This window comes from Sciurus carolinensis, chromosome 15 (genome assembly GCF_902686445.1).
Source record: "Sciurus carolinensis chromosome 15, mSciCar1.2, whole genome shotgun sequence".
NCBI classification, from domain to species: Eukaryota; Metazoa; Chordata; class Mammalia; order Rodentia; family Sciuridae; genus Sciurus; species Sciurus carolinensis.
The window spans coordinates 3,854,820-3,870,169 of NC_062227.1; the positions used below are offsets into that span (position 1 = coordinate 3,854,820).

Sequence of the window (15,350 nt, forward strand, 5' to 3'; positions counted from 1 at the left end):
GGTCTGGCGGGTGCCCAGAGCCATGGCCTGAGACACAGAGGCCTTTGAATTTGGATCCTGGCTCTTTGTCTGATTCACTTAACATCCCAGGAAGCCACTTAATCCTTTAGGACTCTGAATTTGCAGACTGGGGACTGAGAAGTTAAGGAACCTCAAGGAATCCAGGGAGGATTTTTTTTTTTTTTTTTTTTTGCTTATATTTTTATGTAGAAGAAAGATGGTAGGAAAAAAGTCATGAAAAGTGACTACATTCTCCAGCCATGTGAGTCCTTAAAAAAATGTTAACTTTTCACATTTTGCAAAGAGCAGGCCAGGTGGTTGGGGCGTCTGGAGAGAGGGACTGAGGCTCAGGCTTGGGGGCCACGTGGGTTTGGATTGGAATTGCTTTTTCCTCTGCCTGGCTCTCTGCTCCTAGACGGGCCCCTCAAGTCCTTTCCATTTCCTTTGGATCATTTGCAGTGAAGATGCAGCCCTCTGACGGCTGCTCCGAGGAGGACTGAGCATCCTGATGAGGTTTCCAGTCCCTGATACGGAGTCTTGCAGCGCGGAGTCAGGTGGCCCAATCTGACCCTGCTGCTCCTCACCTTCACTCTGGGCCGACTCCAGAGACCTCTCAGCATCCTCTGTGGCCTGGGGGCCTCGCGGAGGTGGTGGGGAAGATGTCCGCGGGTGCATGGCCCAGTGAAAGCAGGCTCAACAGCCACTTTAGATAGACTCGGAAGAAACAGACACAGCAAACGCGAGCTCTCTGATCCACCTGCAGACTTCCCAGGCTGGACCTCACTTAGCATGTACCCTTGAGCTGCCTGGCCTCCTGAGTTGCTCCCTCAGGGACAGTCCCCTCCCTCCAGGGGGAGCACCGTGCCCTGCAGCATTTCCGAAATGGCTAGGTGTGCTGCTCAGCCTCTCCTCCACACCCAGGAGGTGACCAGCAGGAGAGGCATCTAGAAGGTACCTGCATAGAGGCTCTTAAAGGCAGTTGTGAGAAAAAGAGGGAACGAGAAAGGAAGAGGGGATAGGACAAGGGGAACCCGAGGAGGAGCAGCCCAGGGTTCAGAAGTGAGAGCAACCCAGGACCAGGAAGGAGCCTCCCCACTCCCCAGGTGTCTTCGCTGTCCCCGAGGGGTTGAAAGGCACCTGTCTGTCATCTCTTCTCTGCTGAGGCTCCTGTCATGAGCTCCTCACCCTCTGGAGCCTGGCACTGGGTCACTGTGGCTCACACTTGGCCACATGTGGTCCTCACCACTCTTTGGGGTGCTTTCTGCCCCACAGGAAAGGAAGCCCAGGCTAATATGAAGCACCATGTGAATAATCAGAACCCCAGGTTCTGCCTGGAGAATTCTTAGTAGGTAGGGCAATGCTTCTCACATACGAAGGCCCAAGTAAGCGTTGCGGTTATTATGACTGTCACCACCACCGGGCCCTGGAACCCCCACCAACTTGCTCAGGGCTACCCTCTTGCAGCCCTGCCCAGCTGGGCTCCCGCCTCATCAGATGCAGTACACCTATAGATACTTAAATTGAGCAACAAGTGTACCATTTATGAAAACTTTTGAAATACATGTTTTTGGAGTTTTATTCTTCTGAGGAAAGTAACAAGTGAACAATTAGAGCCTGTGAAAATATATTTCCATATATATGCATATATATACATGTATGCGATACACATATGAAAATTCACGTGAAGGATGTGTGCACTGTAGATTATGATTTCCAGCCTATTTTAATGCATCTCCATCAATATCTTTGCAATAGTCGCAGAGTCGAGTCTCGGGACTGGGAAAATCAGGAGTTCACTCGCTCATCCCGGGGGGTCTCTTCCCAGCGGAACCTGCCGCTTGCAGCAAGGATTTCAGGGCTCGCAGCATCTTGCTTGTTTCCCGTCATTCCTCACGATGCCGGGTCTGGTGCTGCTGGGCCACGGAGTGCACTGGGGTGGCCACAGCTGGAATGTCGCCAGCAGCGCTGTGTGCGACTCATCTGTGTGCTGGGCTCACTGGGAGCCGTGCTGCTGCCTGGGCGTTACCCTCGGAGGTAAAGTCTCCGCATCACCTAGACCTGCTAAGTCAGGGCCTTCATCCTAAGAAGATCCCAGGTGCTTGTGGACATTGAATTCAGTGTCACTCAGAGAACAGTGTTTAAGGGAGAAGCCAAGGTGGGTTGGGAGGGTCAAATCTTAAAAACGGAAGAAAGGAACAGAGTACATTCCTTCAGCAGGAGGAGCAGATCGGCTTCTCTGCTTGGGTGCTTGACGGTCTTCACAGCCCAGCCCGTGACTACCTGCAGGACGAGGCTTTGAGCTTCCTGTGCCTTCTTAGGATAAACCACCAGTGCTAAAATAAAGGCCTCTGGACGTGGGTCTCCTAACGTCCTTTAGTTCTTCTGTTCTCTTCTCCGTTTGCCCCGTAGTTCGCACACGTTACCTGCGATGCAAGGTGACCGGGCTGGTCCTCTCTCCCCGCCTGAGCAGCAATCTGAAGCGTGGTCTCAGAGGCTGGCGGGCTTTCTCTTCGGATGTTTGCTGACTGAGGTCTTATCCCAGGGCAATTAAATGTTCCAAACGTCTTGGGGAGTGAAGAGACTGATTTTGCTGATTTTTCTGGGGTAATGGGAAGGAATGTTACCCTAAATGTTCTGACATTTAGGGGTTGAGGCATTTTTCGTTGGCTCTAAATCTTGTTTGGGGACATGGCAAAAGTCACTAGGTAATTAACCATACCTCCACTTAATAGGAATTTGTCCCGTTATGGTTCATGTTGGAATTCTCTTTGGAGGTGGAGGCTCAGGAGGCTGCGACTTTAAACATTTGCATGGTATCATGTAGGTGCATTTTGAAGTTGTATTCCTGTTGGTGGTGTTGACAGTTTTAACTCATAAACAATGATTTGATGAAAGCCTTCCTGTCTTCATCGAAACCCTCTTCTGTGTGTTAGATGATTTCCTTGGGATAAATTTGCAGAGGCAGAATGGTCGGGTCTACAGAGGGGAGCTTTACTAATGCCATGTTTGGACTTCAGTGGGATCAATTGATCCTAACTTGTAGGCTGCATTGAAATCCATTTCTGTCCATTGCCAGCATCCCTTTCACCGCTGGTGAACTCGGAATTATTGCTTTGTACCAGGTGGCCGAGAGGGGCCACCCCACCTGACTTACAGTGCTCATTAGTGCAGCTTAGCGCAGCGCACTCCTGCAGAGGCCGCCTAAGGATGGCGTGCCCGCAGACCTTGCTAACACATATTTGGTTAGTGCAACTGAAAACTCAAGTGTCCAAGTTCAGTTCTTATCCTTCCAGGCTGTCTTTCTACCTGGCTGTACTTCTCTGCGGTCTGCTCTTAAGAAACAAGCCCCTAGTGCCCCTCAGGCCTGTGCAGTCAGGTGTCCTAATAGCCACCGAGGTTTGCCCAGACATCTTGTGCTTCCCAGTGAGCGCCTCCTGCCAGGATTGTCACTGGACACACGTGGGTGAGGTCGCTGGTTTGAGATTCTGCTTCCTCCCTGCCTCTGGCTGCCCTGGGGTGCCACAAAGGTCTGGCATAATTTTCTTGGGCTCTTTCAATCATTTCAGTGTTAGGGGGAGCACAAAATGAAACAAAACAAAAACCCCTCACACCTCACCTTGCACAGCTAGGCAAATGGATCAGATTCCTGTGGAATTGATCTGAGTCTTCCCCGTGCAAAGGGTAATCGGTTCTGTTAATAGATGAATAAAGGAGGAGAAAGTTGATTTCTTAGTCTTTTGGTACCTGAAAGAGAGCTGTTTTATGGATTCTGGTGTCGAGATTTTCTTAGCCACTAAGGACCACAAAGGAAGAATCACAGCATTGAGTATGTGGGTCCTGGGTCCCTGGGGACCGGGAGTGGGTGGATGTGGTCTGTTGGGTGTGTGGCCAGCTCTCCATTGCCCAGGAGTGGACCGCTCAAGGCTTCCGGTCCTCCCTGCCTCCCCGCCTCCCCACTGAGCACTTGAAGGTCACGCCTTTGGGCTGACTCACAGACGACCCAGCCCACACTTTCCGAAGCTGCCTAGAGAATAGGAGATAGGGAAAGCCGTGTTGCAATAAAAGAGGCAAGGGTGGATTCATGGCCAAATTAAACCCGTTTCTTTACTATAGAACTTTCCAAAGTGTCTTGTGTGGGGATATGTAACGGGAAGGCCTCGAATGGGCGGACAGCGTTTCCCCAGCCACGCAAGACCTTAGAGGTGTTTTGAAAAGAGTGTGGAGAGTCAGCTCTGAAGTGCAGGCTCCTGTCCTGCCGGCTGGGGCTCTGACTGGGTGGGAGGCTGGCGGGGAGGTGGTCTTCCTTCCTGTGTCCACTCCCCTCCAGTTCCACCAGTAGCCTTTAAAGTGTGACTTTTATTCAAACTTTCTCCTGTCCCCAAACCCCCTGTGGATTCTTCTTCCCAAGAACGGTCCAGACTCCTCAGCCTGGAAATCCTTCATTGTCCTGCTGTGACCAGGGTTCTGGGTGAAGCAGACCTCTGGTCCATCCCAGAATAGTCTCTGCAAGTCCAGGTCTTTCACTTTTGCTTATGCTGTCGACCCTGGAGAGCCTGGTCATCTCACCCTCTGCCTCTGCATCTTCAGGACTCATCAGGGTCTTGAGCTCTTTCCTGCTGTGCACGGGAGAACATCTTCCACTGGTGATTTAGTAGATGCAGAAATCGATCATGACTTCTTGTGACACCTTGAATGCTCTTGCTTGACGGAGTTAGTGGAGAGATTCCTCAGAACTGCCGAGGTTATTGGTTTACAGATCGCACTGTGTAGCCCGCACCTGGCTCTCCGTTATGAACCTGGTTTTAATCAATGATGATGTTTCTGTGTGTAAATAATACATAATTTATGTTATTATTCCAAATGAGCTGCAAACTCCTGTCTCTTTTCTCCCCTACGCTGTTCCCAGGGGTTTCCTGCTGTGCCGAGTGTCATCTTCCTTTTCAGAGGCACTATAAGTGTACGCACCCATTGTAAATGACAACTAGAAATAACCTCAGTGTTCCTGACACTTTATTTATTTTAGGGTTACTTAAGTATGACCCACATAAATATTGTTATAAATGCTTTGTTTTTTATAGCTGTTAAATAGCTAAGACACCGTAATAACTTAAACAAAAATTGTAAAGTAAGAAACATTCATTTGGTATTTGGTCTGACAGCCGAGTTTGTTTTTCCGGATCCTTCCATCCCCAGCTCTTTCTGTGAAGACTTCAAGTGAGAGGGTTGTGTGCTGCTGGACATTTAGGTGTGCACAGCAGTCAAGGATGGTGCAGGTGCTAGATCAGGGGTAGGTGTCGCCCTGGTGTAAGGTGAATTTCCTGTCACTGAACATCCAGGTCCAAAACAACCTGCGGGTCTCATAAGGTTCTTGGGAAAATGTTGGTTTTGTCCATCTTACTTGTGAGACTTGGACATCACTGTTACCCCTGAAGCGGAGCCATTTGTCTCTGAAGAAATCAGGCTCGTGCAGAAAGCGGGCAGCCACTTGTAACATGTGACCCCTTGTGTTTTCTTTCTGGGCTCCTCAACCTTGGTGCACTGGTGTGTGGATGCTGCCAGAACCCTGCGTGTTGAATCCTCTCGGGCTCATTGTGGCAGGAGGAGCCCAGAGACCAGAGGGGACGTGGCTTCAGGGGAAGCCGCCCAACCCGCTGGTCCCTTGCTCTGATGTCCACAGTTAGCTGACCTCGCTGAAGCACGCATTTATGACACTAGAATAGAAATAAGCAGAGGGTTAGTGTAAGGAACGAGCGGAGCAATGGGTAAAGTCACAGGACACAGAGCCTGGCATACAGCTGATGCTCAATACATGTTCTTGCCCTTCTTCCCTCACATCTTCAAGAAGTGGGTGACACATGATGGCCTTGGAAAAGTCAGGGGCTCACTTACACAGTAGAAGTTTCATACCTGCCTCTGCGGATGGAAGGCGACCCTGTCTCAGTGTGACCTGCACCTGCCAGCGTGGCTCGGATGACCTCGCGTGCTCCTCTGCCCGTGGGCACCTCCAGCACGCGGCTCCCTCTCTTGTTCACTGTCCCCCTCTGAAAGGGCTGTCTCTGTGTTTGAGACATTCCTTCCATCTGTGCAGAGCTGGCCCAGGGTGATGGCTGCTTTTTGAGAATCTCTGTGTGGTTATCACAGGTCTCGGTGGCTCAAGTTGGCACCAGCTCTCTGCTTATTTCAGGACACTGTGTTTAAAGGCAAAACCCCAGAAATGGGATGCCAACAGAAACCAGATGAGCCTGTGGGCGGGGCTTACGGACCAACTCTAGAGAACAGACTGGCGTGGACACGACCCTCTCCCAGCCAACTTGGGTGTTGGCAGAATATTTCCGAGAGGTGTAAGGAAGACCCTGCTTGGTTCAAGATTTGTCAGGGATGGTGATAATAAAAGACTACATCATAACGGCAACGCTGTGCTGCCCTAATTGGGTATTTCGTTCTCCGTTGGTACAATTTTGAGATGAACAGAAGAAAATACGTTGATGAAAGTTTCAGCTGCCGGGCTGCATTGCAGAAAATGCCTTAAAGAAGGCAGAGTAAGCGGTGGGCCCCTGGCCCTCTGGGAGGAGGGGCCTGCTGACCGTCACACGGGGGCTCTTCCTCCCCAGGCTGCCAGCGTCTGGCAGCCGTGGGGGAAGACCAGCCTCAGCTGCTGGTGGTTTGCCTGGCTTCCTAAGAATATCACACCAAGGTCAGTGCTTCAGAGTCTCGCCATCTGTTTCCTGTTATCTGTCTGCCCAGCTCTGGAGGAACAGGATCATGTGCTGGGGACTCACTGTAAAGCCACATCACCCAGCAGGCCCAGACGGTGCATGGCCGTAAGGTGCCCTGCTCAGGGCTTCCTCCTATCAGGAGCAGGACGGGAGCAATGCTGACTTTATCACCAAAACTAATTTTTCTTTTGTGGTAAAACTTCGGAGAACTCAGGGTGTTTCCCTTGCCCTTTTGGAATTATGCTGCCATTGATCTTGGCTTACGCTATGTCACAGAGCTGGCTTAAGGAAGGAAGATGAATTGTCTCCTCTGCCGGGAGCCATCCTGGAGACGGCCCCAGAGGTGAGGGTATCGTTCCAGGCTCCTGGGTCAGGAATAACACAAGCCCAGAGAGGCCCTGCTTTGGGCCCAGGGGATCACTGGTGGCAGCAGGGTCAGGATCCGGATGCAGGACTGTGATGGTGTCTCCCACCAAGATGTGGAGTCAGAACAGAGATGGGCCGTTTCCTTCAGAATCCAGGTCGGCCCAGGAGGGCCGGACACCCAGAGCCAGGAAGTGGAAGCTGCCCACTGAACTTGATCTTGAGGTCTTTGGTGGTGTCGTGCACTGTATTGCAAGCTGGAAAGCAGACTTCTGCTTGTCTGTCCCCTGGGGTAGCCTCAGACGTTTTCCTGGTGCTGGTTTTAGAATGCTTAGGAGTGAAGGCCACAAGGAACCGTGGCGGTGAGGAGCCCGCACCAGCGTGTGTGTGCTCCAGGCCACAGAACTGGACGCCAGAGCTGGTGAACGTGGGGCAATTTATGTCCTGCTTATTTTGCCACAATAAAAACAGCTTTGCAAAAAAGAGAAGTGAAGCAAGCCGTCGACCTCATCAGAAGGCTCAGATTCGCCGTGGATCTTCTTGGAGAGGAGGGGCAGCAAGATGGTAGGAAGAGGGAGGTCTCAGGTGTGTTGGGGAAGAGCAGAACCGGGGGCTCCCCGGCTCGGGGCGTGTTGGAAGGCGGTGTGCCCCTCCACCAACAGCTTCCACGCTGACTGGCACCGCTCTGTGTCACTTTGTTGTGTGTCGTGAGGAGCAGCCCCGTGTGCGTGGGCCACCGTCTGGACGTGTGTCCCACTTAGCAAGGCCAAAGCCGCACGGCCCTCCCGCCCACCCTAGATCACTCTTCCTGGGGGCTCACTTCCCTGTAGAACACTGGACAGTGTTGCTTCCGGCCTCAGATAGGCTCATGGAGAGATGGTGTATGCACTTTGCTCTGCTCTGGTATTTGTGAAGGTAAGTCTGGGGTCATGGTGGTGTGTTGGTACTCAGTACAGGTTGGCATCCTGGGTGACTTCTTAGCCAGCATGTCCCCGAATCTGGTTCTCCTTCGGGAGCAGGTAGCAGTGGAGTTGGGGAAGTTGGAGATGTCAGTCGAAGCCAGGAGGCCCCAGAAGGCCCCTCATGGGACATACAGCAGTGGGGCAGGGACCTCCCTGTTCTGGGGTCTCCTTTGGTCATTGCAGTCTTGTTGTGACTTGTCACTGCCTTCCTGGCTGTCCTGTGTGGTCTGTTGAGAAGAGAGGAGACTGGCAGAGAGAAGGTGCCCAGGTAGCTGTGAGACTCTCTGTTGTGACCTCCCAAGAGTCCAGCCAACTGGGGCAGCAGCTGCCATTCCAGAAACATCACAAAGGACAGCTGTCGTTAAAAAACAAATAAAAACCCCAAAACCCCAGTTGGTACAGGACTTCCCTATCACTGGCTTAGGGGACCCCGTTCCCTGTACCTGGTACACCTCTTGTAACATCACGTGAGTTCTTTTCTTGTCCTTAAACATGGTTCTAGCTGGACCCTCCTCTGCCCCACCACTTCTGGTGGCTGGTGCCCTGAAGCTGTGTCCGAGGACCCCTGAAGTGCTCTCTGACCTTGGACTCTTCCACCCAGCTCCCTCGGTTGTGTGTTGAATCACGGCCACTCGGTCTGCCTGGCTCCAGGGGTTGCCTGGATCGGGGTTTAGTCCGTAGTGTGTGCCAGGAACCTTGCAGCGGACTTCCGGGGAGCAGCATCCTGCCTCACATCCTTCTGGCCACTGGGTGCATACCGAGACCTCTGGGTGCCTCCTGTCCTGTCCACCCTGAGCCTCCCACCCCTGGGTCTGCTCGCCCTCAGGAGCGTGCCATGGCTGAGCTGTTCATGAAGAGGGGAAGGCCAGCCCCCAGTGGTGTCTGAACCCTGCGTTGACACTAGCACAAGACCCAGGCTGGCTCTCTCAGGGTAGGCGGACTTTTAAAATGCACACCTGACATTTCAAATAAGTCAATTTACAAATTCAAGAGGAGAGCAAAACTTAAATTCTTTATAGAAAATCCTCAGATGGGACAACCTGACCCTGCTCCTTCCTCCCCAGCTAGAAGTCTGCGTCGTCTCTCCTCTGCAGAAGGAATTCAGTCACGAGTTTTCCCTGTGAGCCCCAGCTTCCTCCCTTCCGGAATTCCCTACTTCCTACTCACATGTCCTCCCATGGGATCCACACCTGTCCTCACGGAGCAGGCTGGGGACCTGTGAACCCCACAGTCACGGGTCCCACTGCATGTAGGTCCAGGTGGGTGGGCTCCCGAGAGCACTGCCCTTCAGGGTCTCTTAGCCAGTGTGATCCAAAGCTGTGTCCCGTGTTCTCCTGAGTCACTTGCAGACACTCACGTACTCACTTGCCCTGGGAAACCCACACATTTCACCTCTTGGAGGTGTTAAAGCTTGTCCAGATTCCCTTGCCCGTGGTTCTGCTGCACTTTATCATGGCTTCATCTCATCCCCGCCGCCTTCAGCCGGCCTGGAGCCTGCCAGTTCATAAGAGGCGGAGCCTGGCGTTGTGCCGTGTGCTGCAGGTGCACAGAGGCCTGCCGGAGCGTCACAGCTAAGTTTGTTCCTATAACCTGGGCTGTAGCGTGGCTTTGTCCCATTTCTAGCCTCTCTGTGTGGAAGCAGCTGGGTATTTTTTATTGGATGATAATGGAAGCCAAGGGAGGGTGCATTTATCCAGAGACGGTGCACAGCCTGACCAAGAGGTGTATGCGGAACGTCTGTGTTGAAGGATAGTGTGCGCACGTGTTCCGGGGCTGAAGTCTGGAGAGCGTCCCTCGCAGGCAGGCAGGCCAGGCAGGGCTGGAGCGGGACCCGGGATCGGGCATGGCCCAGGCGCTCAAGCCAGCAGGGTGAGCCGCCCCTGCAGCCCCCTCGGGTGTGCCCTGCCGGCGGCCTCCTGCAGGATCACTCTTCCCTTAGCAGCCGTCTGACTTCACGGGCTGGAGCTGTGGGCGCTCCTATTTCTGCTGGTTTGGAGCAGTAGGGGGTGTGCCCATGGTGGCTGTGTGTGCTGGAGACAGTGAATGGCCATTGTGGAAGCTGGTGCTGCCAACACAGTTCCCGTGCCATGGAGCCACGTCGGAGAGGGTGGAGCTGGGTCGGCTGTGCTGTGCCCACCTGCCCTCCGCCCTCCCTGCTGTGGCTGGAGGTCAAGAGGGCCGCTCTCTGGGCGGGCGTGTTGGAAGAGAAGACATTGTGGTGATTGTCGCTAGCGGGAATTCAGGAACGTGGTGGCGTCAGGTGTGGAGCGTGGCGTGTGCTGGCCTGCCTTTCCTCAAAGGCTGCTTGTCTGCCTGTCAGACTGGTCCTGCTGATTCACCACCACGCGAAGCCACTGACAGGTGCCATCACACAGCTGTGCCCACCCCAGGGCTACCTCTGCTGCGTGGCCTCACTCCAAGAAATGGGCCTTGATGTCCAGATCAGCTTAAGGTGCTCTATACATTTTGCTCCAGAGAGAGAGACAGTGATGTGCTTAAATGCATGTGGCCCGCCTGAGTTCAAACCCTGGCTCTGCCGTCCGCGTGTGGCGTTGAGTGAGCATTACCTCCCCATGCCCCACTTTTATCCATAATGGGGTAAAATGATAATAGAGTTTAGAGGGTTGTTGCGGAAAAATACACAAATTTATGCAGAGGAAGCCCCTGGGCCTGTGCCGGGCCCGAGGAAGCAAGCAGACCTGCCTCTGCGGCTCACTGCAAGCCTCTATGGCCCCAAGCTGGTGGTAGCCATTGACCCACCTCAGTGGCAAAGCTGGGCCCCAAGTGCACATTTGCTGTCCCCGACGACCTCAGTCCATGCTGGCAGAAACACAGGTGGCTTCGCCTTTGCCCATGGGATCTGAGGATGCTTCCAAAAGGACTTTCCTAAAGGTTTCCAGTGAGGACGGTGTAAGTGGAATTCATGAGCCTGTGCTCCTGGGCTCATTTGTCAGTGTTCTACAACAGCAAATAAGCCCCTCGTTCACGTTGGCGCCTCATAAGTGGACCTTAGTGGTCCCAGACCATGCACGGTTCCGGATGTATTCCATCAAGGTTGATCTCACCCCACAGCGAGAATCTTTAGTATGTACAGGTCATCTGGATAGAGTTGCTTTTTTTGCTAGACTGTGTAACAAAGCGGAGATACAATTGAAGCTTTTGTGTTGGCAAACAGTTTAGATTTGTATCCTCTCTGCTCTTCTTCACTTGTGATCTGGCTTGAGGTGAAGAAAGGATATTCTTGGGTCTGACCAGCCCATCTACACTGGCTCTCTTGCTGACTTTTCTTTTTTTTTTCTTTCCTTGTTCCTGGATTGAACCCAGGGGCGCTTAACCACTGAGCCACATCCCCAGCCCTTTTTGTTCTTTATGTTGAGACAGGGTCTTGATAAGTTGCTGAGACTGGCCTTGAACTTGTGATCCTCCTGCCTCAGGCTCCCAAGCTGCTGGGATGACAGGCATGCGCCACCGCGCCCAGCTGACTTTTGTGGATATTTTATGCGAGGCACTGAGCTAAGTGCAGGGAAGTGACTCTCAAAACATTTCACTTAACGAGGCAAGATGTAATTACGGTGACTGGAAGGCTGCTTCGGGCCATGTCCTTGTCATATATGTTTGTATGATTATTGTTTCAGTGTGGGGGAGAGAAAGAGGGAGGCGGGGGAGATGATTCCATTTCTGGGTTGAAAAGTGACATGGAGTTGTTTTCTGTCCTCCCCTGTCCCTTTAAGACCCTGGAGGCCTGAGGGGTTTCTATTTCTAGTCGAAGTTGGCTTGGGTCAGAGTCCGGGGGCCAGGGTCCTGGGGTGGCGCCCAGACCTGCTGGCACTGCCGGAGCCTGGTTACGTGGTCCCATTCACAGGTTAGCGACATGACACTGGGAAGGTGACGGGAGGAGTCACCCAGGACCGTGAGAGGACTGTGATGCAGCCACCCGCGTCCCCGCACTGGCTCCCTCTCGGGAAGCACGCGGAGCAGGACACAGTCTTATTTCTAATGTGAGGCCGGTGGAGGAACAGACGTGGCTTATTTGCGGGTCCTCAGGTCTACTCCTAGATTCATTTCTTTGACACGTATCAGTTGATCACTTGCTGTGTACCAGGTGCTGTGGTAGTGTTGGGGACACAGAGATGAACAAGGGACAGGCCACGTCTGTGTCTGTGGAACTTACCTGTGGGCCAGGGAGGTGGTGAAGATGTGAACCTACAGATCACATCACTCCACGCAGCAGCTGAGCCTTACAGGAAACAGCTGGGGACAGAGAGGAGGGCGGGCTGGAGTCGCCTGTTACTGACGGGATGTCCAGGCCAGGACTCTAAGTGCCAGATGGGAGGGAGCACAGGGCGGTCCTGCCCCAGGGCAGGTACCGCGGGCAGAGGGCTCAGAGTGGGGGGACACAGCTGGGATTTGGAGAGCGCCAGTACATCAGCCCAGGTGGTCACGCACTCAGTAGTGGGCTGGCAGGTGGCAGTCTGTCTACCTTTGCCCTTTGCAAAGGGAGGGAGAATCTTGGTAAATATCTATTAATTTTAGCTCCTACCGTCGGCTCTGTATTTAGCACAGTTACATTATGTCTCTTTTTGAATGGTTGCTTTTCAAAACATTGTCCATTTCCCAAACTCTGAGCCCACCCGAAGGACTCCTCTATTCGAGGTCATTTTGACTTCTGTGTCTCCTGGCACTTGGCCAGCCCATGGCCCCCACGGGGTTGGTCAAGTGTGAGAGGGACAGCTGCAGGTGGCTGAGCACTTCTCATTCTTAGTCACCGAGGACGGGAACAAGGACTCAGGCCTGGGGAGCCTGCGTGTCTCCGTGCCATTGAGGGATGGGGGAGATGAAGACATCTGCTCAGCCTTCGCCCCTGACGTGCAGGCTGCAGTTTTGTGGGGCCAGACGCCCAGAGCCTGGGATCTGCTGGGGTGCCTGGTTCTCTTCACCTGGACCAGCCTGTTTCCCATGATGCTTCGCTTCTGCAGGCAGCACCACCCGCATTGTGCCCCTGGGGTCTGCTTCCCAAGCCCAGTTTCCAGGGCAGAAGGTTCTTCCCCAGGGACAGCTATGCAGTGAGGTGGCCGTGGGGATCCACAGGGGCATGTTGCCGAGTCCGTTGGTCACCCCGACGTGCTGTGTCTCCTCCCACTCTAGATGAGGACCTCCCAAGCACCTCACTCTTTCAGCATTTTTTTTTCATGAAAGATTTCATATCTTTATTTTTTTATATTTTTTTATTATTATTGTATACAAATGGGATACATGTTGTTTCTCTGTACATGGAGTCAAGGCATACCATTTGTGTAATCATACATTTACATAGGGCAATGATGTTTGATTCACTATTTTTTCCCCTTCCCCCCCACCCCTCCCACCCCTCTTTTCCCTCTATACAGTCCTTCTTTCCTTCATTCTTACCACACTCCTTATCCCTAACCCTAAACCTAACCCTAAACCTAATGCTAACCCCTCCCACCCCCCATTATATGTCCTCATCCGCTTATCAGCGAGATCATTTGTCCTTTAGTTTTTTGAGACTGGCTTATCTCACTTAGCATGATATTCTCCAATTTCATCCATTTGCCTGCAAATGCCATAATTTTATCATTCTTCATTACGGAGTAATATTCTCAAAATGGATCAAGGACCTCGGAATCAGACCAGAGACCCTGCATCTTATAGAAGAAAAAGTAGGTCCAAATCTTCAACTTGTTGGCTTAGGATCAGACTTCCTTAACAGGACTCCCTTAGCACAAGAAATAAAAGCAAGAATCAACAACTGGGATAGATTCAAACTAAAAAACTTTCTCTCAGCAAAGGAAACTATCAGCAATGTGAAGAGAGAGCCTACAGAGTGGGAGAAAATCTTTGTCACTCATACTTCAGATAGAGCGCTAATTTCCAGAATCTATAAAGAACTCAAAAAACTCTACACGAAGAATACAAATAATCTAATCAACAAATGGGCTAAGGAAATGAACAGACACTTCACAGAAGAAGATATACAAGCAATCAACAGATACATGAAAAAATGTTCAACATCCCTAGTAATAAGGGAAATGCAAATCAAAACTACCCTAAGATTTCATCTCACTCCAATTAGAATGGTGATTATCAAGAACACAAGCAACAACAGGTGTTGGCGAGGATGTGGTGAAAAAGGTACACTCATACATTGCTGGTGGAGTTGCAAATTAGTGCAGCCACTCTGGAAAGCAGTGTGGAGATTCCTCAGAAAGCTTGGAATGGAAACACCATTTGACCCAGCTATCCCACTCCTTGGCCTATACCCAAAGGACTTAAAATCAGCATACTACAGAGATACAGCCACATCAATGTTCATTGTTACTCTTTCAGCATCGATCACTGCCTTTTAAAATTATATGAACTCCCAAACCTGCCTCTTCCCTTTTCCAACCTGCTCTTCAGGCTCCGGGCCCTGGGGTCCTGGTGGCTTTTACCTTCCTGAACTTCCTGCACTGAAGTCAGCTACAGCCTCTGGCCCCTTCTGCATCACCCAAGGTACTCCAGTTCCTGCTTCCGTGCAAACATCCCGTTTGCAGAAACCTGCTCAGCATTAGTGGTTGCCCAGCAGCTAAGTCCTGAATGACAGGATTTTTGTCTGTCGTAATAGGAATAATTTGTATAATCTAGATATGTGACGAGAACACAGTTTTGGCACTGCAGGAATTGTTTTTCATTAAAAAGAGATCTATGAAAAAACTAGGTGAAAATCTTTGGAAATTTGGAATACTAAATCAGAATATATTTCTGTGACAAAAAGTCATAGAAGTTCTCCCCCATTTATCTCTGTGTTCATAATACTTTGCAGACAGTTTTTAGATAGCAATCAGTAGACATAAATCAAGCAAACAAAATGCCAAATATTTATGATGATCTGGGGACTCTCATACCTTGGATTCTGACTCAGCCAATCCAAAGATTGTTGGCAAATGGATAAATGTGAACGAGGAAGCAAACCTCTAATCACAGTGTGTCAGGCTTTTATCAAGAATTTGGAAGAAGCGAGGAAACGCATGCTTATCTGACTTACAGATGACAGGAGGTTAGAAGGGATTGCTCACTCATTGGCTGGCACCATAAACACGGAGAGAGGTAGCTAGTCCCCAGGAAGCACGTGGCTAAAGGAGAATGGCACGTCCTTATGATGAAATTAAAATGTTTGGAAAGGCCATTTCCTGCCCTCGAGAAATTCTTATAGTGTATTTTTAAGCTAAAAAAAAAGTAGGTCATGGAATAATATGAAGATGATTCATATTCAAAGAACAGTCTGCATAGATGGATAAAATGGCATTAG

General features: G+C 51.4%; 1 protein-coding gene across 8 annotated transcripts in view; it reads left to right on the forward strand.

Annotated features, from left to right (window-relative positions):
• Ldlrad4 (low density lipoprotein receptor class A domain containing 4) overlaps positions 1-15,350 on the forward strand; it is a 357,460-nt gene that overhangs the window by 135,731 nt on the left and 206,379 nt on the right. The window lies entirely within an intron of this gene.